The sequence below is a fragment of the Phyllobates terribilis genome, unplaced genomic scaffold, assembly GCF_046119375.1.
Source record: "Phyllobates terribilis strain yellow unplaced genomic scaffold, ASM4611937v1 Scaffold_16__1_contigs__length_26959993, whole genome shotgun sequence".
Classification (NCBI taxonomy): domain Eukaryota; kingdom Metazoa; phylum Chordata; class Amphibia; order Anura; family Dendrobatidae; genus Phyllobates; species Phyllobates terribilis.
Genome location: NW_027362776.1, coordinates 6,581,974 through 6,606,409, shown reverse-complemented (window position 1 = coordinate 6,606,409; position 24,436 = coordinate 6,581,974). Strand labels below are relative to the sequence as shown.

The 24,436-nt window shown below is 47.2% G+C and overlaps 1 protein-coding gene across 2 annotated transcripts in view; it reads right to left on the bottom strand.

The window, feature by feature from the left end:
* The window catches only part of CUNH7orf57 (chromosome unknown C7orf57 homolog), a 127,620-nt gene extending 111,372 nt beyond the window's left edge, over nt 1-16,248 (bottom strand). Inside the window, exon 1 of one of the 2 annotated variants that reach the window (XM_073659983.1) lies at nt 16,042-16,248. The gene's annotated coding sequence lies outside the window, so the exon portion shown is untranslated. Of the gene's footprint in view, nt 1-15,890; nt 15,913-16,041 lie in introns of those variants that run through there. The other variant, XM_073659984.1, reaches the window with a different exon arrangement.
* Nucleotides 16,249-24,436: the final 8,188 nt, after the last annotated feature.

Here is a 24,436-nt window from a genome sequence, read left to right as displayed (position 1 = left end):
GGTAAAAAATAAAAAAATAAATCTATACTTACCTTCTGATGGCCCCCGGTGTCTTGCTTCCCTCCGTTCTCCCTTGCCGGCAGCGGTACACTGAAGGACCTGCCCATGTCAGCGTCGCGTGACCCCATAACATGACTATGGCGTCAGCGCAGGTCCTTCAGTCCATAGCTAGCTGCCGGCATGAAAGGACGAGTGCAGCGGGGGCCGCCAGAAGGTAAGTATAATCTTTATTTTTTATTTTATTCTTTTTTTCACAGTTTCTATGGTACCCGGGTCCGGAGGAGAGTCTCTTCTCCTCTAGACCTGGGTCCCGTCCACACATTGGAACGCGTGGATTGCGCATCTACATATAAAGTGATGCGTAATCCATGCGTTCCAATGCAAGTCAATGGCGGCGAAAAAGCAGCAGTTCCTTAAAATAATTGGCAGTGCTGTTTTTTTTTCCGCAATGATGAAATTTCCGCAGCATGTGCACCGCACATGCGAATTACCATTGGGGAACATGGCAGGCCTTCTACCATGCATTTTTTAAGCGTTTCTGCAGCGTCTTTGCCACTGCGGAAACGCTTAAAAAAAGCATCGTGGGCACACAGCCTTATCCTCACCTGTCAGGCGTCCCCCGGTGTCCCGCCATCCTCCCGATGTCCCCCGGGATGTGATCATCCCGGCAGTACATTGACTGGAGCGCGCGCGCGCGCTCGCGGCAGTGTACATCGCTGCCGGCTGAGGTCATGCGAGTTCATCAGTTGAAGATCAGCTGAGAGCTCTAGGACCTCAGTTTACGGCACCAGTGCTGTGTGGGAATATTCTCACGTATGTTCCCACGCAGTACTGATGCAGTATGAGGTCACCGGGGCTGATCAGCTGATGAACTCACCTGACCTCAGCCTGCAGCAGAGCAATGTACACTGACAGGAGTGATTACACTCCTGTCAGTGTACAACGCTGTCTTCTACAGCAGTCCCATCAGTGATTGATGTGGCTGCTGTAGAAGTGACCCGGATCGCCGTGGCACAATCTGGATTATGTCATGACGGCGGACAGGTGAGGGATATGGTTGTTTTTTATTTTTGTTTTCTTTCAGGAGATGAGGGCGTCGGGGATTGAGAAAACAAAAAAAATTAAAACGGTGTGTAATTTTATTTCAATAAAATGCTTTTTCAATGAAGACGCGGCCAGAATAAAGTATTGATAACGTAACTACGGGGTTAGTAATGGGAGCCTCTTATAGACGCCTCTCCATTACTATCCTGGGCTTCATGTCAGCCGCCAAATACAAGGCTGACATGAACCCCAACCCCATTACCCCACTCGTCACCGCTACACGGCAGTGGGAAGAGCGGAGGCTAAGTGCCAGATTTGGCACATCTTATGGATGTGCCATTTCTGGGACTGCTGAGGGGTGATATTATTAGCCGTAGAGGGGGATTGGCCCCTTCCCTGGCTATTAATATCCGCTCGCAGCAGTCTGTTTAGCCTTTTCTGATTTTATAGGGGGACCCTACGTCAATTTTTTTCTGGGGTCCCTTTGTAATCTAGCCAGTAAAGGCTAAGCAAACAGCTGTGGGCTGTTATTAATAGCCAGGGAACATTTTTGGCTAATGGCCCCTTCCCCGGTTACTAATATCAGCTCCCAGCGGTCGGCTTTCCCTCTGCTGGTTGTAAAAATGACAGGGGAGCCCACGATCCAGACGTAGCAGCGCTTTGGATGCAGCATATTTTTGCTGCGTCCAAAACGCTGCGTTCTATTGAACGCAGGTAAATCCACATGTGTTCACTCAACCATGTGTATTTACTGCATTCAATACATTCTAGTGGTCAAATTTCAGTTTGACTCCGCAAGAGAATTTGACATGCTGCGGTCCTGAAAGACATGTGGTATGTCAGTGTCCATGGGTGATCTGCAGCCTCAGATGCACGATTCAAGAAATCCCATCCACTATGCTGTAACATCTGGATGCTGCAGGTTTGACGCTGCATAAACACGCAGATTCAAACCTGCAGCAGCTCCTGATCGTGGCCACATACCCAAACTCACTTGCAGCATGTCAATTTCTGTAGTGGACACGTTAGTCTCCGCTGCAGATTTGCACCGATTGAAATGTCATTATATGCGGTGGATCTGCATGTATTGACAAGAAAAGTGCAGCATTAGAAAACAGCGGCTAATGAAACAGCTGTGAGCTGTTATTAATAGCCAGGGAACATGTTTGCCTAATGGCACCTTACTAGCCTAAAAATAGCAGCTCACAGCTGCCCCAGAAATTACTTGAATGGAAATGCTAATGAGATTGGGTGTATGGGATTAGCTGACACCTAGCCCTTTTGTTTGGTGATGACAAGGTTCCAGACCCTTTCATTACTAAAATCTAATTAAAGTAAAGAGTTAAATAAACAAACACACACAGTAAAACACTTTATTTGAAATACAACAGACACATTATTTAATCATTTAAGTTAACCAATATACTCACCCCAGGTCTGACAATAATCCAAGGGTTGAAGAAATGTCCCACATTTCTTTTTTCAAATATCTTTATTAAGCTCCAAAAAGCATTCATTGATGTCCAAAAACGCATAAAAAAAAAATCAAAAATTAGGCAAAACGCGCCTTTTTCCTGCAGCGTTTTTCCTGACAAGAGATGCAGAAACGCTGCAGAAATTTCTGCATTCAAATCCTGAATGTGCGCACATAGCCTAATAATAGCCCAGAAGTCTAATGGAATGCTCTAACATAGACCACTGTATACAGGAGTGCACATCGCCCATAGGTTCCCACTAATGTACGTTATTTACAGAATGTCTCTACAAAAAAAGCTGAGTTTAGTAGGTTTTCTATGATAAAAAGTATTCTCTTTCTAATAAAAAAGCTACATTGACATAAAGAACAGGTGAATGGTGGCTAAAAAAAGGCTTAAACACGATGTGAACAGAGCCTTAAAATAGCTGCTAAGAGGCTCTCTACCTCAATAAATATGAGATTAGAGAAAAATGTCCCTAACAATGAAAAGAGAAAGATAAAAGGTGACTGACAAGTGTCACTGAGACGTCCGCTAATCATGTATGGGTTCTATCTGTGTTTTCCATGGTTAGGGCTTGTGCACACGTTGCAGATTTGGTGCGTTTTTGCTAGCAAAACCTGAAGCAATCCTGATGCCAGCAAAGTGAATGAGAAACCTGAAGTGTCATGCACACGTTCCTTATTTGTCACTAGAGGATTTGGTCCAGAAAATAATCTGCACCAAATTATTCAAAAGCGCATAGCAAAAACCAGTGCTGTGGAGTCAGAGTCAGTGTCCATTTAGGTGGACTCGGTATAAAATGGACCGACTGAGACTTCTAAAATATATAATAAATTGGGTTCAGTAGTACAATGCAGGATGTGCAGTAAATGTTTTTATAAGAATTTTGAAAAAAGTTATGAAATGTCCTAGAAATGTCTGTTCTACTCCTGATCTACCACCTGATGAAGATGGCTGTGACCAGCGAAATGCATTGTGGAGTATATTTCTACTAAAATAAAGGTCCGTTCTTTAATATCACTTTCCTACCCTAGTGCTCCTTTGCCGTGACGGTTCATTTCTATCTGCCCTATTCCTGATCTAAGGATGTCCGCTTTTAGTTGAGATGAATCTGTGCTGCACTTTATGTACAAATTAGCTAGGGATTATTTGCCGAGGGAAAGACTATAAAATATAACTTTTAATCACACTATTAAAGGAATATAATTTAAAATTTGCATGTGTCAGTGTAGTCTTTACCTATCCAGATTTGAGGGATGTCATAGCTGGTTATCTGTCTGTAACATATCGAAGAGAGAAAAATCTGAGAGGTTTTTTTGACTCAGTCACTTCTCCTCACAGGAAAATAAATCTGATAGAGGAACAAAAAAGAATGAAAGAAGGATCCCACCCTTGTGGGTCCCGTATTTTCTGTAAGTACCTACCAAAAATGATATGCAATAATGTGTCCATGTCCGAAGTTATATGTAGGGAAAACGGTACAGGAATTCAGGAGAAGTATCTCCAAACATGTCAGCTTGATAAATTTGGAAACGGATACACCTCTGTCAATACATATGAGGAATGTACACACTATGAAACCCTTGGATCTGAAAGTATGGGGTATTAGGCATTTAGTCCTGGGACCCAGGAACCCAGGGGAATTTGGATAAGATGCTATTGACGCGCCCCCTGGGCTGTGGGGGTACCCGGAGCCGGGCCTAAAAATGCTGGGGGTTGTAGTCACCGTGGCGGCGACCCGGTCCGTGACTTAGGGCGGTCAAACCAGTGGCAGTCTATGTGTATGGGTTTATATAGTCCGACTACGCCACCTGTGGATTGCGGTTATGGAGAACCGCCACTGCGGAGCAGTCCACTAACTGGTGATATGCGCAGCAAGTGTAGTATAACTCCCCACAGGAAGAGTGTAGCTTCAGGGCAGCGCAGGTGAATGATGGTGGTTGTGCGGGGCGTCCCAGTGCAGTGAGTGCTGGCGCGGTAAGAAACACGGAGGCAAGGTGATGCAGTCCCAGGGTCTTTACTCACGGTTATCAGTTTCCAAGTTACACTGCAAATCATAACTTCCCGCGCCGTGCTGTGCGTACTCAGTGAGGGACTCAGTCCACCCTCAGGTATCTCCAGAGCACTTTTCAGGACCCTGTTCTCTGTACCTTCCTGGCCTCTCTCCTTTTACCTCACACCTAGCGGCACCTCTGTCCAGTGTCCTCTGGCCTTGGCGGGCGACGTGTGTTCCGTCCCCTGGCCCTATGTGGCTACCTTCCTGGTGGCTGGTGTGGGCGACTTGCCGTACTTGAAGTGCTGGAGCCTCCGGTTCCCAGTTGAGCCTTGTAGTCTCTGCTGGTTGAGTGCTCCGGTTCCCTTTTTTGGCCTGACCCCCCTACCTCCTGGCAGCGGCGGGAGTACGGGTGGCAGCTGCACGGCCAGTACCCCTGGGGTCCCTTCGGTTCCATTCCTGGAGCCTTCCTGCTCCCTCTTCCCTTCCCAGGCTCAGGCCTCCTGACTAGGCCTGCCTGTGGAGCAGAGCTCATACAGAGACTCTGCTCCTTGACTCTCTCTTCTCTCCAACTCCCGAACCAAAATGGTTCCTTACTTTTATATGCTCCTACTCCAGTGCTCCCCTTAACTACTTCCTCCACCCATCCACTACCTAGTTCCCCCTCTCTAGGTGGTTCCTCCCCACTCCAGCCAGGGATCAGGGACAGTTGTGCTTCCCCACAGGAGCATTGTCGCCCTGTCCCCCGGAAATGAGGTGTAGTGAATGCAGTGTTAGGGTCCTGAGCCATACTCCTTCCTTACCTGAGAGTGAGATACCACACCTCTGGATGAGATGCAATACCTCTGTGGCGACCGAACCCTCAGGGGCGCCTCACTTCTACAAGAGGAATGTAGGTGGATGTACAGACTGAGGTCTTGTAGTCCCAATGGTCTAAATGAGGGGTTTACCTTTTCTGCATTCCTCCTGGATTAATGGAGTGCTGTTCTGAGATTGACCCTTAGTAATCTATTGTTTAAGTGTTTGGTTTGTAGAGGTGATCGGTCTGGAATATGTGACCACTAATAAAGGAGTCCTCTTAGTTCTAGTAGCATATATTATGAGGAAAAGGACCCTATCATAAAGAGTAACTATGTTTTTGGAATAATAGACACATGGCCGTAACACTGAACCTATTAATAATTAAACTCAGGTGAAAGGAACTGTATATGAAGATTAGGGAATATTATGGTAGTAAATGGTAAATGAACATACACAGTGGGGGAAATAAGTATTTGATCCCTTGCTGTTTTTGTAAGTTTGCCCACTGACAAAGACATGAACAGACTATCATTTTAAGGGTAGGTTAATTTTAACATTGAGAGATCGAATATCCCCCCCAAAAAAATCAAGAAAATCACATTGTATAAATTAGATACATTTATTTGCATTTTGCAGTGAGAAATCCGAGATTACTTACCAGTAATCGTATTTTACGGAGACCACGACAGCACCCACTGAGAGAGGGGATCCGCTGACAAGGACAGGAAACCTACAGGTAAAAAGGGGCTGTCCCCCTCGCCTCCTCAGTTGGTTACAGAGAATTTAAGAGGAACTGCCATAACAGGTTAAATACATGAAGGTCCTAACTAGTATATCAGAATACTATCACAATAAGTGTGAAAAGCAAATAAACACCTTTTCTAAGTGCAGAATCGGTGAGTAAATAACGGGGAGGAAGTGAGTGGGTTCTCTCATGGTCTCCGTAAAATACGATTACCGGTAAGTAATCTCGGATTTTCCTATCGCCACGACAGCACCCACTGAGAGACTTTCAGAGACCATCACCTGGAAGGGACCACAGTATTGAGAACTGATCTCCCAAATTCAAGATCCAAGGAAGAAGACAAATCAAGACGATAGTGTCAGAAAAAGGTGGAAGGAGTTCAATTTCCGTAAGTTAATAATAGTCCTAAAGGAACCATCAGGTTTGGGAACCAGGAATAGAGGGGAATAAAACCCCCAGGTACCTCTACCAGAACCCGTTTCTTTAATAGACTTCTAACCTCTGCCTCTAAAGAGCATTGCTGGACAGGGTTAGATAGAGTAGTTTGAAGAAAGGAATCCCTAGGGATTCTCTGAAAATCCATTTTCAACCCTGATGAAATTAGGTCGAGAATCCATCTACTGGATGTGACTCGAGTCCATTTATCATAAAAATATTTTAATCTACCACCAACCGAGGGGTTTGGATTAGTGATAGTTGTTCTTTCGTTTTGACGAGAAACCACTGAAGTAGGCACCCTTCTGCTTCTGCTTGGTGGGTTCCCATCTAGAGAGTCTGGCTTTTTCCGTGTAAAAGACCGCTTCCTGAAGACCTTCCTATAATTAGGAGCAGATGGTTTAGGGAAGCCTTTCTTGACATCACCAGCCTTTGCCAGAATGTCGAGTACAGGGCCAAATAGGTACTCACAGTGGCACGGAATGGCGCACAATTTAGATCTAGCGTGTGCATCCCCCTTCCATTCTTTTAACCATAAAGCCCGATGAGTATGGTTAGATAAGCCAGCAGTTCTGGCCGCTAATCTGAGCGAATCAGCTGAAGCATCTGCTAGACTGTTACGCCGCACCACTGCGGAACTGGAGAACAGAGGATATCTCTAGGTGTTCCTGTTTTAATTTGATCCTCCAGTTGATCAATCCATACCAGCATAGATCTTGCAATGCAGGTACTGGCTATTGCTGGTTTGAAAGCACCTGAAGATGACTCCCAGGCTCGCTTTAGTAACGTTTCCGCTTTTCGGTCTGATGGGTCCTTAAGGAGACCTCCGTCCTCTAAGGGTAGTACATTTCTTTTAGAGGAAGAAGCAACAGCCACATCGACTCTTGGGACCTTGCTCCATCCAGACAGCTGGGTATCATCAAAGGGGTATTTACGTTTTGACGATGAGGGAAGGAACCCGCGGGTATCCTGTTTCTCCCACTCCTGTGGCACAAGATCCTTTATTGCATCAATGACTGGAAAGGACCTGCCCTTTTTTTGAGACAGGCCTGCAAACATTAATTCCTGAGCTGATTTCGGTTCCCTGGGATCTGTAATACCCATAGTAGAACAAACAGATTTTACTAGGGAGTCTATATCCTGAATAGGGAAACATGATCTCCCTTCCTCATCGGATGATGACGATGATTGGGAGGATTCTAATAATCCCTCCTCCTGTATCTCTACCACTCATTCAGACCTGGAATTATACACTTCCTGGCAAGCCTTCTGTTTCTTAGGCTTATGCACTTTATTAAGGGTATTCCTGACTTCCTCCCTAATAAATTACTTTAGGTCCGCACTACGGACAGGAGCTTCCACGTCCAGGGTCTGAGAAATGCAAGGCTGACATAAACGTTTGAGATAATCATCAGGGAGGGGCTGCACACACAAAGCACACTCTTTATGTTTATTCTGGGACAGCTTCTTTTTAGCCTAAGGGCATATAGAGAGAAGGGGGATTCAGCTCACCAGGTGGTCACATAGATACATTGGGATACGTCTCTGGAGGTGGAGGCACTGCTCACTCCTGCTGGTGGTATCGCTGCCTTTAGGTTGACCACCATCGCTGCTCCTGGCGCTGCCTTTGCGCTGTTTAGCCACTTGTGGGTGCTCCTCCGCATCTCCAGGGGAAGACATAGTGAAGCACAGGGTGTGCTAGGACGAAAGCCAATTTCATCTGTAGGCCGCGTCCCCATCGTTCCCGCCGGCTGATGCACCTCCCCGGTCCCCCCGGAAGTCAATCCACTACTTCCGGGTTATCGGGCGCGTCATCAGGCCGGTGCACATGCGCAATCAAGCACCCAGAACCGGCCTGCACGAGGTGCAGGGCGGCCGATGCCCACACCCTGTGTCCTTCGGATGTATGCAGGGAGATCATCTGCACCTCGCCCACGTGACCCATGGCAGCAACACCCGGACCATGGGATCGTGCCATCCTTCCCAGCGGAGGGGGGAGTCTGACAGGCAGGGCTCCCGACGCTGCAACTGGAGACCCGGACTCTGCTGTCCTCACAGGTACCGCACAGAGGCATCAGGACCCAGGACCACATGCTGCAGGTTCCCATAAGGACAGGAAACCAACTGAGAAGGCAAAGGGGACGGCCCCTTTTTACTTGTAGGTTTCCTGTCCTTGTAGGCGGATCCCCTCTCTCAGTGGGTGCTGTCGTAGCGATAGGCAAATAAGTATTTGATTCCTCTGGCAAACAACGCTTAATACTTTGTGGCAAAACCCTTGTTGGCAAGCACAGCAGTCAGACGTTTTTTTTGTAGTTGATGATGAGGCTTGCGCATACGACAGGAGGAATTTTGGTCCACTCCTCTTTGCAGATCATCTCTAAATCATTAAGATTTCGAGGCTGTCGCTTGGCAACTCGGAGCTTCAACTCCCTCCATAAGTTTTCTATGGGATTAAGGTCTGGAGACTGGTGTGCTTCTTTTTGAGCCACTCCTTTGTTGCCTTAGCTGTATGTTTTGGGTCATTGTCTTGCTGGAAGACCCAGCCACGGCCCATCTTCGATGCTCTTACTGAGGGAAGGGGGTTGTGGGCCAAAATCTCGCGATACATAACCCCATCCATCTTCCCTTCAGTACGGTGCAGTCATCATGTCCCCTTTGCAGAAAAGCACCCCCAAAGTATAATGTTTCCCCCACCATGCTTCACGGTTGGGATGATGTTTGTTAGGGTTGTAGTCATCTTTCTTTTTCCTCCAAACACCTTCTCCCTATAACTCACAGAATCAACCAGGTGTTCATTGGCAAACTTCAGATGGGCCTGCGCATGTGCCTTCTTGAGCAGGGGGACCTTGCGGACACTGCAGGATTTTAAACCGTAATGTGTTACCAATGGTTTTCTTGGTGACTGTGGTCCCAGCTGCCTTGAGATCATTAACAAGTCCCCCCCCCGTGTAGTTTTAGGCTGATATCTCGCCTTCCTCATGATCGAGGATATCCCACGAGGTGAGATTTTGCATGGTGCCCCAGATCGGTCAATTGACAGTCATTTTGTATTTCTTCCATTTTCTTCCTATTGCATCAAAAGTTGTCTCTGTAGCATCGGCGTCTCTGCCTCCTGCCCGGCAGAAACGCCGTCTCCCTTACCGCCGCGGTCCTGCTCCGGCGTCTTCTGGCCTCCCTGCAGCTGCTGCTGGTGCATGCAGCTTCCCCGGCTCTGTGCTTAGGGAACTCCCACCCTCTTAATGGGGCCATGCGTGCCGTCCTAACAAAGTCCCCGGCCAATGGCCGGAGGACTTCCCCTATAAAAGGCACCTCCTCCAATATGGAGGTGCTCGTGCAAGGTTGTTGCTTTGTGATTCTTACTTTGTTCAGCCCCCAGGTCCTCTGCAAGTCAGTCCTGTCCGCCAGTCTGACTACTCTCCAGCCCGACAGTCTGTCTACAGTCCAGTCTACCTATGGGCTCTGCTCGCCTGCTTACCTGGAAGCACCTGCCTGTTACCTGCCAGCCCGTTTACCTGAAAGCACCCACCTGTTACCTGCCGTGCCTGCCAGCCCGCTTACCTGGAAGCACCAGTCAGCTACCAGTTGTGACGCCAGCTTGCCTACCCGGAACACTCGTCAGCCAGCCAGCCGAAGCTCATCCGCTGTACAGGTCAGTTCCTGCCCTCTGACCCGTGGAAGTCACCTGCTCTCATACAAGGTCGGTCCCAGAGTGGCACCTGGTCCCTCTGCTCAGTTCTTCCCTGGTTCACGGAGTCGACTGAGCCGCCGAGCGACCTTGGTCGGACTGAGTTGATACTTAGTCACGCCCCTCTGGCCCCTCCTTGCACCGCAGCACAGAGGTTCCACCATCCGGATCCGTAACAGTCTCCTTCTCACCCAGCGTCTTACTCATGGTTTTGTAGCCCATTCCAGCTTTGTGAGGGTCTAGGATCTTGTCCCCTGACATCCTTAGAAAGCTCTTTGGTCTTGCCCATGTTGTAGAGGTTAGAGTCTGACAGATTAATTGAGTCTGTGCACAGGAGTCTTTTATACAGGTGACTACGTAAGACAGTTGTCTTTAATGCAGGTAACGAGTTAATTAGGAGCATCTAACTGGTCTGTAGGAGCCAGAACTCACAATGGTTTGTAGGGGATCAAATATTAATTTCTCACTGCAAAATGCAAATAAATTTATCTAATTAGTAATGTGATTTTCTTGATTTTTTTTTGGATATTCTATCTCTCAATGTTAAAATTAACCTACCCTTAAAATTATAGACTATTCATGTCTTTGTCAGTGGGCAAACTTACAAAAACAGCAAGGTATCAAATAGTTATTTCCCCCACTGTACTTACGGTACCTCAAAGAGGGTTATTATAAAAATGTAAAATGGACATGAGAACTCAATAACTATATATGGGTATGATGTGCTTATGGTACTATGTCTAAATAATAAAACTAGTTTGAATAGAAGTATGCATTATTATAAGGCCATTTAGTCTCCAATAAGGTCATTGAAATATATATAGTGCACCTATATTATGGGCATCTAGCAAAACGAAAAGAAAAAAGATGACATATGGGGATTGGTTGTGAGGTAAAAGCTGTGACATGTGCAGTATAAGCATCACCATAAGATCTTCTATTGCGCAGACGTGACTATGTGATACTCTGACACATGCACTTTGTGCGTTTGTGACAACATGCAGGCGGGACGACGTGCATGATCATCAAGACCCTGAAGTTAATTGTAGCCTCATCTCCTGATGAAGCCAGTTGTACTGGTGAAACATGTTGGGGAGGCTTAGAACTATGTTTTAATGGCGCTAGTCAAATATTATGGTGGATACTCAATTATAGGATGGCATAGGTAGTGGTCGAATCAAAGCTATCCTCAAACCACAAAATAGGAATGTTTAAAGGACACCAAACAGTGTTGATCTCAGTGATTGGGTAGTTTACCTGTGTCCAAGAATACACTGGCTCATGCAAATTTTAAATTATATTAATTTAATAGTGTGATTAAAAGTTATATTTTATAGTCTTTAGTTAGGGATTATTTGCCTAAGGCAATTTGTTAGTATCGTTGACCCTAAGCTGACTGTTGTGAATAGCATTTATAGTGTGTTATGCACTCTATGTACATGCTCAGCAGTGAGGCAGTGCTGTGGAGTTGGAGAGTCAGGGTATGTGCACATGATCCTATTTTGGCAGCGCTTTGAACGCAGCATACTTGTGCTGCGTCCAAAGCGCTGCACGCATGTGAAGCCGCATGTGTTCATTGAACTATCGGATTCACAGCATCCTATACTTTGCACTATAGAATTTCTCTTGTGGAGACTAGCGTCTCTGCAAGAGAAATTGACATGCTGCAGTCTGTGAAGACAAGTCGCATGTCCGTCTCCGCGGGTGATCCGCAGGGGAACGGGAACGCATAGTGGGTATAGGATTTGTATAAATCACATCCACTATGCTGTAACATCGGGTTGCTGCGGATTGCATGCAGCGCACTTGCGCTGCGTCCAATCCACAGCGAACACCGATCGTGCGCACATACCCTCAGAGTCAGGGAAATTGAGGAGTCAGAGGTTTGTCTTACCGAGTCCACAGCCCTGGCAAAAACGCGCTTTTTTGTAGCTGTGTTTTTCCTGCTAAGAGATGCAGAAATGGTGCAGAAATTTCTGCATCCATTTACTCAACGTGTGCACATAGCCTAAGGGTATGTTCACACTAGGTGTTTTTCTTCAGCATTTTTTTATGCAGATTTTCAGCTGCGTTTTACAGTACCAGCAAAGTCTATGAGATTTCATAAATCTCACACAGCTTGGTTATTTGTCCTCAGTATTTTGTGCTGTGCATGGTTTTTTGAACAATAGAGCATGTCGCTTCTTTCAGCGTTTTCCACCTATTGAAAGCAATGGGTGGTGCAAAAAACGCCTAGTGCGAACGTTTTTTTGCGTTTTTTAGTGAAAAAAAAAATAATCAAGTACAGCAGTATGTGAAACCCATTTATTTTTGTGATTTTCCCAAGTTTACCATCTAGTCTTGGTCACCTGAGATGGCAGTTTAATAACCTTAGTGATGCATGCACAGTAAACATTGGCTGACCAAGGTGTGAGATTGAACAATACCTGTTGCCAGACCAAGATGTAATTGAACAATGAGCAACTCAATGGCAGACCATAGTGTGAAAGTAAATAGTGTCCTACAAACTCATTGCAGTCAGTGTCTTACCTAAACTATTCACCTAACCAATTCACCTCCCCTTACTTACATTTGTAATGTGTATTTTTACAGGAACATATGTCTTGCATTGGTGACCTGTGCTCATGCTTCTATTGTGGAAGCAAAGTTGAACTTTGGGACCCTGAAAATGCACCAAAACCTGCATTTTGAAGCTGCTTCTTTCCTGCCAAGACATCAGGTTTTGCTGCAGAAAGAAAACGCTGAAAAAACGCCTAGTGTGAGCATAGCCTTTAAGTCTATCATGTCCATGTTTTTTGCAGTGGATTATACAAGGTTTTTTAATAAAAGGTCTCAATTGACCATCTACCCCTGTCTTATTCAGCGTTTTTTTATCAGCATCCATCACCCTAGCGCTTAAGATCACTGGCATATTCGCATCTTTTTCTACTGTTTGTCCCTTTGGGACCGCTGGTGGAGCCGCTTTGGGTTTTGTTTAATATCACTTGCTATTTTGGAGGAGCTAAGTGACATTTCCATTCACCGTTTTTGCAAAGACCTGCCTGCACATCGTCCAGGACCTGCATCACATGACAACTCACGTGACAAACCAGGAAGTGTTTGGGCTCCTTTGCATCTCCAGCCAGACAACACGGCATTCAGGCTTTTACCGCAGTTGTGCAAGGGTGCGCAACCTTCGGGGTGAGTGGCCTTTCGGCCCCCAATTACTTTTCATTTAATCTGAGGTGTCCTCACATTGTGCTCCTGTCTCTTTTTTGCTTTCTATGAAAAACATCATGGAGAGATGCACTTTGAAAATCACAGACAGCTATCAGTATGCTGTCCAGGCGCCGTCCATTTTATAACACTGTAGTGGATAGGAGAAGATTTGCAAATTTTTTTTTTTTTTAGAAAGCTGGAAAATCACAGATGAAAACTGATGCCAAAAGCAGACACCCTGCACAAATACTGGTGAAAAGCTGATCCAGCGCACTGCTGAAAATCGCTTCGTTCCGTACGGAAAAATAAAGGACGCCTGCAAGAGGCCTTAGAATAAAATATTTTCATGATCGATAAATCCGAGCTGATATACTGATAATGGAAGTTATTTAGCCATAAACAATGATAAATTCAGAGCAAATAAAGCTTTGGGGACTTAAGCTTAAGCTTGTAAACAAAGTGTCTTACCCGTCCCCAGGGGGCTCCCTGCGGACCAGCGCTATGTGTACAGCTTGTTCTCTGTGCTGGTTACTGAGCACAACAACACATCCTGCCACATCACTGCATGGCAGAGCTACATGCTACACGGCAGGGTCTCATGTGGGGGCTTTAGGGGCATTAGTCCTAATCCAGAGCTCTCACTGCTGTGGTCTGAGTGACAAAGTGGAAGAAATGATCATCTTTAGGCTATGTTCACACGTTGCATTTTGGCTGCATTTTTTATGAAAATTTATGCAAAATTTTAAGCGGCGTTTTACAGCATCAGTAAAGGCAATGAGATTTCAGAAATGTCATGAACACATTTTTTCCTGACTGAATTGGAAAACTGCAGCATGTCACTTCTTTCAGTGTTTTTTCACTCATAGAAAGCAATGAGTAAGTGCAAAAACGCAGTCATCAGGTATTGCTGCGCTTGTAGTGGGAAAAAAGCAGGTACAGTAGTATAGGAAACCCATTTATGTTTGTGATTTCCCAAATTTAAACCATAAAGTCTTGGTCTCCTCACCTGAGAATGGTGATAAAAATCCTATGTACATAAAAATGGTATCAATAAAAGCTATAACCATACAACTTCACCTAATGGGAAATAAAAACCTTATGGATTATGGTAGCCAAAAGAAAATGTCACCAATAGAAATCACAGATTGCCATGCAAATAATAGGCCCCAACCACTGATGGGAAATTGTGTAACTTGCGGCTCTCACAATATTGTGACACAAAGTGTGTACTTATTATGCAAAATAAGAAAACTGTAGAAACCTGGTATGGCCATACTCGTACGGAGCCACAGAATAAAGAGAATATTCATACAGCGAATGGCAGAAAATATAACACAAAAAACAAGTTGCAGAACGTTGCTTGTTCATATTTTGTCCCATAAAAAGTTAATAAAAGTTTGTTAATAATTGATAAGTTACCCAAAATGACGCCACTGACAAATCCAACTCATCCTGGAAAATCCAAGCCCTCGTCCAACTATGTCGCCAACAAGAGGAAAAAGTATAAAGTTCTTCGGCTTCAAAAAAATCGTGGACTTCTTACGCGCCGACCCCCGCGCTAGAGGAAGACGCGCCGACCCCTGCTCTAGAGGAAGACGCGCCGACCCCTGCTCTAGAGGAAGACGCGCCGACCCCCGCTCTAGAGGAAGACGCGCCGACCCCCGCTCTGGAGGAAGACGCGCCGACCCCCGCTCTGGAGGAAGGAAGATGCGCCGACCCCCGCTCTGGAGGAAGACGCGCCGACCCCCGCTCTGGAGGAAGACGCGCCGACCCCCGCTCTGGAGGAAGACGCGCCGACCCCCACTCTGAAGGAAGACGCTCCGACCCCTGCTCTGGAGGAAGATGCGCCGACCCCCGCTCTGGGAGGGTAAGGCGCGCCGACCCCCGCTTTGGGGGGTAAGGCGCGCCGACCCCCGCTATGGGGGGTAAGGCGCGACGACCCCCGCTATGGGGGGTAAGGCGCGACGACCCCCGCTATGGGGGGTAAGGCGCGACGACCCCCGCTATGGGGGGTAAGACGCGACGACCCCCGCTATGGGGTGGTAAGGCGCGACGACCCCCGCTATGGGGAGTAAGGCGCCACGATCCCCGCTCTGGGCAAAGGCGCAAAAACTCCCCATCCCCTGAACCAGCTACAGTAACTACTTAAAATCACCTGGGGCTGATGGGGGAGGGAGTACACCTGCCAAATAGAGAATTTAGAAACATCGTGAAAATGGCCAGCACATCCTTACTAGTGTGAACAGGAGCCAACTAAAAAAATCCAAACTATGAAAAAACGTCACAGTTGCCTCCTAAATTGCTAAGAGTGATTGCTCATGTGCACATTATGTTGCGCTTTCATCATTTTTTATAGTAGCAAGATTGCTCTGAAACATAGACCCTATCACTCTTAGCAATTTAGGAGGCAACTTTGACGTTTTTTCAAAATTTGGACTTTATAAGTTGGCTCCTGTTCACACTGGATGTGCTGGCCATTTCCGCTAGCTGAAGCCAAGTAATGTCACTTACAGGAAAAAGCCCTGCGAAACAGCTGGAGGGGCTCTGCTCCGAAAGAGCCGCCAGACGGGAAGGGGAGCGCTGCACTAATGATAGGTGCGTGTGTCAGCATGTTCGGCACACGGCGCCCCCCAGCCCCGGGAGCGCTGATCGGACACACTACCTGGCCTCCGCCGCAGCACGATCCTCCGGCCGATCGCTAGGAAAACTCCGCTCAACTGAAGTACACAAATGCGATCTCCAGAACAACGGCCCGTCCCCATGGCAACCACAAGCCCCTGCGGCCGCTGGAGAGTAAGCGCTGCATGCTCAGTAGGCGGCAGACGGAAGCGCACACCGGCGGGATAGCAGTGAGCATGGCGGAGATGGGGGCTGTGCTGCCCTCTGACATGAAGGTGGTGTCCGGGCGCCCTGCAGAGGCTCTCACAGTTCTGTGCTTTCTCAGATTAACACGGATAAGGTGCTGCTTGCAGCCGTGTCCTCGCTGGTGGCTGCTGGCAGGACCCCCGCATGTTTGCTGGTGACCGCTGGCAGGACCCCTGCATGTTTGCTGGTGACTGCTGGCAGGACCCCCGCATGTTTGCTGGTGACTGCTGGCAGGACCCCCGCATGTTTGCTGGTGACTGCTGGCAGGACCCCCGCATGTTTGCTGGTGACCGCTGGCAGGACCCCCGCATGTTTGCTGGTGACCGCTGGCAGGACCCCCGCATGTTTGCTGGTGACTGCTGGCAGGACCCACGCATGTTTGCTGGTGACTGCTGGCAGGACCCACGCATGTTTGCTGGTGACTGCTGGCAGGACCCACGCATGTTTGCTGGTGACTGCTGGCAGGACCCACGCATGTTTGCTGGTGACTGCTGGCAGGACCCACGCATGTTTGCTGGTGACTGCAGGCAGGACCCACGCATGTTTGCTGGTGACTGCTGGCAGGACCCACGCATGTTTGCTGGTGACTGCTGGCAGGACCCACGCATGTTTTCTGGTGACTGCTGGCAGGACCCACGCATGTTTTCTGGTGACTGCTGGCAGGACCCACGCATGTTTGCTGGTGACTGCTGGCAGGACCCACGCATGTTTGCTGGTGACTGCTGGCAGGACCCACGCATGTTTGCTGGTGACCGCTGGCAGGACCCACGAATGTTTGCTGGTGACCGCTGGCAGTACCCCCCCGCATGTTTGCTGGTGACCGCTGGCAGTACCCCCCCCTCATGTTTGCTGGTGACCGCTGGCAGGACCCCCCCGCATGTTTGCTGGTGACCGCTGGCAGGACCCACGCATGTTTGCTGGTGACCGTTGGCAGGACCCCCGCATGTTTGCTGGTGACTGCTGGCAGGACCTCCGCATGTTTGCTGGTGACTGCTGGCAGGACCCCCGCATGTTTGCTGGTGACTGCTGGCAGGACCCCCGCATGTTTGCTGGTGACTGCTGGCAGGACCCCCGCATGTTTGCTGGTGACTGCTGGCAGGACCCCCGCATGTTTGCTGGTGACTGCTGGCAGGACCCACGCATGTTTGCTGGTGACTGCTGGCAGGACCCACGCATGTTTGCTGGTGACCGCTGGCAGGACCCACGCATGTTTGCTGGTGACCGCTGGCAGGACCCACGAATGTTTGCTGGTGACCGCTGGCAGTACCCCCCCGCATTTTTGCTGGTGACCGCTGGCAGGACCCCCTGCATGTTTGCTGGTGACCGCTGGCAGGACCCACGCATGTTTGCTGGTGACTGCTGGCAGGACCCCTGCATGTTTGCTGGTGACTGCTGGCAGGACCCCTGCATGTTTGCTGGTGACTGCTGGCAGGACCCCTGCATGTTTGCTGGTGACTGCTGGCAGGACCCCTGCATGTTTGCTGGTGACCGCTGGCAGGACCCACGCATGTTTGCTGGTGACCGCTGGCAGGACCCACGCATGTTTGCTGGTGACCGCTGGCAGGACCCACGCATGTTTGCTGGTGACCGCTGGCAGGACCCACGCATGTTTGCTGGTGACCGCTGGCAGTACCCCCCCGCATGTTTGCTGGTGGCCGCTTTCAGGACGCGGCGATACCAAATATGTGTATGTGAGGTTTATTTTTTATTTTATTTTGAATAGGGTGAAAGGGGGGTAATTTAAACTTTTATATTTTTTAAATTTTTAAAATATTTTTAAAAACATTTTTTTAAACTTTTTGCTTGCTTCTATAGTCTCCATAGGCGACTAGTAGCAGCAACTGTCCGATCGCCTCTGCTACATATAGGTGATCAGCAGATCACCTGTATGTAGCAGAAATGGTCCTGTGCTATGAGCGCCGACCACTAGGTGGCGCTCATAATAATCTTTACATGACAACCATTGGTGTCTGCTGCAAACCCAGGGTTGTCATGACCACCCATCGGTGACCTGCGATCACGTTAACCGGGTCACCGATGGGCAGGGCTAATGCCGCGCTTCCGGCGCGGCGATGTTAAATGCCGCTGTCAGAGATTAACAGCAGCATTTAACATGTTAACAGCCGCGGGTGGATCGCGATTCCACCCACAGCTGTTGCGGGCACTTGTCAGCTGTAAGAATCAGCTGACATGTGCTCGGTTCAGTGCAGGCTCAGCGCCGGAGCCCTCACTGAACCGGGGGTGCTGGCCTGGGGCGTACTAATACGCCCTGGGCCTGTAAGGGGTTAAAAGCCAGCAATTCATCAGCCGGTGTACTGTAAAATCACAGCGGTACCCGACAATTTAGAATAGAAAGAATAGAACAACACACATAGAAAGATATTAGTACAGTGACTGTGTTGGTTACTGTACTTCTCATTTATTGTTAAAATAAAGAATTTATAAAAAAATTTTATAGTCCAGCAGAGATTAAAGAGACAGCTGGAGCAGATGTCTGAAGCCTGGGAAGGGGGTAATACCCACGGAGCTTCCCAGGCTACTAATATCATCCCCTTTACTTAACCTTTACTGGCTATTAAAATGCCCCCCCCCCCCCCGCAAAAAAAAAAAATTACAGGGGGCCGCCTATTTTAACAGCAAAGGCTATACAGACAGCTGGGGACTGATATTAACCCCTTTACAACCCAAGTCGGTTTGCACGTTAATGACCAGGCCAATTTTTTCAATTCTGACCACTGTCACTTTATGAGGTAATTACTCTGGAACGCTTCAACGGATCCCCCTGATTCTGAGACTGTTTTTTCGTGACATATTGTACTTCATGATAGTGGTAAAATTTCTTTGATATCACTTGCGTTTATTTGTGAAAAAATCGGAAATTTGGCGAAAATTTTGAAAATTTTGCAATTTTCAAAATTTGAATTTTTATGCCCTTAAATCAGAGAGATATGTCACACAAAATAGTTAATAAATAACATTTCCCACATGTCTACTTTACATCAGCACAATTTTGGAACCAACATTTTTTTTTATTAGGAAGTTGTAAGGGTTAAAAGTTGACAAGCGATTTCTCATTTTTCCAACAAAATTTACAAACCATTTTTTTAAGGACCACATCACATTTGAAGTCACTTTGAGGGGCATTTATGACAGAAAATACCCAAAAGTGACACCATTCTAAAAACTGCACCCCTCAAGGTGCTCAAAACCACATTCAAGAAGTTTATTAACCCTTCAGGTGCTTCACAGGAATTTTTGGAATGTGGAAGAAAAAAATGAACATTTAACTTTTTTCACAAAAATGTTACTTTAGACCCAATTTTTTTTTATTTCCGCAGGGGTAACGGGAAGAAATGGACCCCAAAATTTGTTGTGCAATTTCCCCTGGGCACGCAGATACCCCATATGTGGGGCAAAACCACTGTTTGGGCACACGGCAAGGTTCAGAAGGGAAGGAGCGCCATTTGACTTTTTGAATGTAAAATTTGCTTGCGTAATTAGCGGACGCCATGTTGCGTTTGGAGAGCCCCTGATGTGCCTAAACATTGGAAACCCCCCACAAGTGACACCATTCTGGAAACTAGACCCCTCAAGCATTTTATCAAGGGGTATAGTGAACATTTTGAACCCAAAGGTACGACACAGAATTTGATAACATTAGGTCATCATATTGAATAAGTTGTCATTAGTATTGAGCGCAAGTGCTCGCTACTTGAGTTTGCATCGGATACTCAGGTATGCACCATGTATCAAGGGTGCTTTAGTGCCCGCCCGCATATTTCACGGTTATTAGACACCCAAACATGCGGGGATCGCTTGTGCCTGCCAGGCAATCCCCGCGAGTTTTTTTTTTACGCCGTTCCTCGTGTGGTATAAGTCATTTGACGACTTTATTCTTCGGGTCGGTGCGACTACAGAGATACCAGAATTATCGGGTTTTTATGATTGCCAGCTGTCAGACACTAAAAGACACATTTCTTTGTAAAATCTAGTTTTTGCAACACCATATTTTGAGAGCTATAATTTTTCCATGTTTTGGCCGACAGAGTCATGTGAGGGCTTGTTTTTTGCGGGACGAGTTGACGTTTTTATTGGTGCCATTTTCAGGCACGTGACATTTTTTGATAGCTTTCTATTCCGATTTTTGGGAGGCAGAATAAACAAAAACAAACAATTCAAGAATGTTTTTTTTTTTTTAATTTTTTTATTCTGCTCCGTGTGTGGTAAAATTGATAAGGCAGCTTTATTCTTCGGGTCAGTACGTTTACAGCGGTACCACATTTATATAGTTTTTCTATGTTTTGGCACTTTTACATAATAAAAGCAATTTTATAGAAAAAAATATATTTTTGCATCGCTTTATTCTGAGAGCTATAACTTTTTTATTTTTCGGCTGATGGAGCTGTATGGTGGCTTGTTTTTTTGCAGGATGAGATGATGTTTTCAGCGGTACCATGTTTATTTATATTCGTCTTTTTGATCCCGTGTTATTCCATTTTTTGTTTGGTGGTATGATGATAAAGCATTGTTTTTTGCTTCTTTTTTTTTTTTTTTTTTTTTTACCGTGTTCACTGAAGGGGTTAACTAGTGGGACAGTTGTATAGGTCAGGTCATTCTGGACACAGCGAAACCAAATATGTGTACTTTTGTTGTTTGTTTGTTTTTTTTCCAAAATAATATTTATTGATGGGTACAGTATATTTTTATTTTTAGTGGATTTTTTCACTTTCTGACAGTTTTTTTTTTTACTTTTATACTTTGTCCCACTATGGGACTTTCACTTTTTTTACTCTGATCGCCTGCATAGCATAGGAATGGAGCACCATACCTATGCTATGCAGGCTGTCAGCGCTGCATAGGGAGAAGATAGTTTGGTCATGCACTGCGCATGACCAAAAAATCTTCCTTCTGTCTGGTGACCTGGATGTTGTCATGACGGCATCGAGTCGTCATGGCAACATCCGGGAAGCTGCGGCAGACAGCGCTGGATGCCGGAAGAGGAGGTGAGTATTGCGATTTCGTCCCCTTAGCCACCGCAATGCTGCGATCGACTTGCACATAGCACTGGGTGTCAGCTGTGACAATCAGCTGACACTTGGCGGCGATCGCGCCCGCACAGCCTGTGTGCGCGCTCGATCACAATGACTTATTAATACAGGTGAGGCTCTTAAAGCCCAGGGCACAGATGCGTATTAATACGTCTTGGGCTTTAAAGGGGTTAATAGCCTAGGAAGGGGCCATGAACTTTGGCCCCCTCTGAGGCTAGAAACAGCAGCCCTCAGCCGCCCCAGAAATGGCGCATCCACAGGATGCGCCAATTCTGGCACTTAGCCTCACTCTACACTGCCGTGTAGCGGTGGCAGTGGCGTTATAGGGTTGGGGTTGATGTCAGCTTACAATGCCAGCTGACATCAAGCCCAGGTTAGTAATGGAGAGGTGTCTATAAGAAGACCCCCTTTATAGTCCCATAGTGGAAGTAAAATGTAAAATAAAAACACCCACACCCAAAATAAAATATTTTATTTGAAATAAACACAGACACCTTTTAATGTTCTAAATTAAACTCTACTTACCATCACGCCCATTCTAACTGAAGCCATTGTCACCTGCAACTAAAGTAAAATAATAAAGCAACCTCACCTTTCCGACGTGAGGAACATCCATGTGTCCCTCGATGGCTCCAGCTCTGCTACATCTAGATGGCAGACTGTATCGTAGCTGGACGTGACCATCCAGCCTGCCATCCTGCAGAGACACCGAGGAGCGCAAGCATGCTTGCTCTCCTCAGTGTCTTGCTGTGACGGAATAGAGATAAGCTGAGTTTATGTTACACGAACTCAGTTCACCTCATTGACGTTACTGCGAGTGTGTCACCCCAGGCCTGGATGCCACAAATAATAAAGGCTGTGTCTGAGAGCAGGAGGGAGGTTCCCTGGTTTGGGGCAATTAGCATGCAGCACCTCCTGTCTCAGGCCAGTAGGGGGAGCAGGCTGCCCTATAAAAGCTGGACTGGGGGCAGGGTTAGAGAGACCAGAGAGAGACCTGGGAGACCTGAGACCATGTCGGAGTCTAGGCCCAGAGAGTAAGGGTCAGCAGCAGGCTGAGGAGGTCGTGAGGCAGTGGAGGAAGTGCTAGCCAGGGATGTACGGCGCTGAGAGCCTGTCTTGGCAGAAAGGGAGAATTACCTACCGGACATTGGGGTCGGAGGCTGTAAAGACTCTAAGTCCAGCAGCAGAGAACCAATCCGCGAGGGATTTCATGTCCTTTGACCTAAAAAGCCCGGAGGCTCCGCCACAACAGAAGGGACCAGCAAAGCCAAGAGAGGCCAGAGGTAAAAGGAGCCCAAGTTGCAAGCCATATGGATGAGAATACACGGCACGCTCAGGGATGTGGGCTATTTTACCACTAAGAGGGGAATAGTCAGAAAGAGCATAGACAGCACGGTAGGCCTACACCCTCACACTGACCAGAGGGGCTTCCCAAGTGTTCTCCGACATCCAGGCTCCCTTCTACCTGGTACTGTTGTTGGGTCATTACCATCTGTTACAATAAAGACCCTGAACTGTTTAAGCGGGCTCTGCATTCTGACTATCGCGGCCGGAACTATCACCCCCAACATCCACCTACACTGCCCTGGGGCTACACTCCTCCCGTGGGGAGTTATACCATTCCTGTGCTGCTCACCAACACCAGCCCCAGCTATCTGTCCTGCAGCAGTGGTTATCTCTGACCGCAATCCACGGGTGGCGTAGTCAGACTTTCACATGTGTGTGTGTATATATATATATATATATATATATATATATAAAGAGACTGCCACCATTTTAGCTTGACACCCTGAGCACGGGACCGGGTTGCCACTACTACCCCCTGCAGCACCTCGCAACCTAGAGACCCGGTCTTGAGTACCCCACGGCCCAGGGGGCGAGTCACGAGCGTGGGAGAATTCTCACACTCGGCGTTTCAACAAATGACGTCGCCTCATGCGCAGTGAGAATTCTCCCATGCTCGCAGTGACTTCAATGAGGTGAACTGAGCTCATGTAACATAAACTCAGCTCATCTCGATGCCGTCGCAGCGAGACACTAAGCGCAAGCATGCTTGCGCTCCTCTGTGTCTCTGCAGGATGGCAGGCTGGATGGTCGCGTCCAGCTACCATCCAGCCTGCCATCTAGATGTAGCAGAGCTGGAGCTGTCGAGGGACACATGGATGTTCCTCACGTCGGAAAGGTGAGGATGAGGTTGCTTTATTACTAAAAGAATTAAGTAATGTGATAGACAGACCACTGTATCTTATATTCAAGCACTCTTTATGGACAGGGACTGCCCCACTAGACTGGCGCCAAGCAAATGTGGTACCAATATTCAAAAAGGGGTCTAAAAGTGACCCTGGGAACTATAGACCAGTCAGCTTAACGTCTGTTGTGGGTAAATTGTTTGAAGGATTTCTTAGAGATGCTATTGTAGAATATCAATGATAATAACTGTCTAACTCCATATCAACATGGATTCATGAGAGATCGCTCCTGCCAAACAAACCTGATCGCCTTCTACGAGGAGGTGAGCTCACAGCTGGACCGGGGAGAGTCAGTGGATGTTGTATACCTTGACTTTTCCAAAGCGTTTGATACCGTGCCACACAAAAGGTTGGTATATAAAATGAGAATGCTTGGTCTGGGGGATAATGTGTGCAAGTGGGTAAATAGCTGGCTGAGTGATAGAAAGCAGAGGGTGGTTATCAATGGAGTAAGCTCAGGGTGTGTCAGGGTTACTAGCGGGGTGCCTCAAGGGTCTGTCTTGGGCCCTATATTATTTAATATATTTATTAATGATCTAGTGGAAGGGTTGCATAGTAAAATAGCAATATTTGCAGATGATACTAAACTTTGTAAAGTAGTTAACACAGATGAGGATAGGGCCCAGCTACAGGAGGATTTAGATAAATTGGGGAGTTGGGCCAAAAAATGGCAAATGGGGTTCAATGCCTATAAATGTAAGGTCATGCACATGGGAAAGAAAAACAGCAGTCACCCATACATATTAAATGGGAAAACGTTGGGGAAATCTGACATGGAGAAGGACCTGGGCGTCTTGGTTAATAGCAAATTAAATTGGAGTGCCCAGTGTCAGGCAGCAGCTGCGAAGGCAAATAGAGTCATGGCATGCATCAGAAGAGGAATAGGGGCATATGA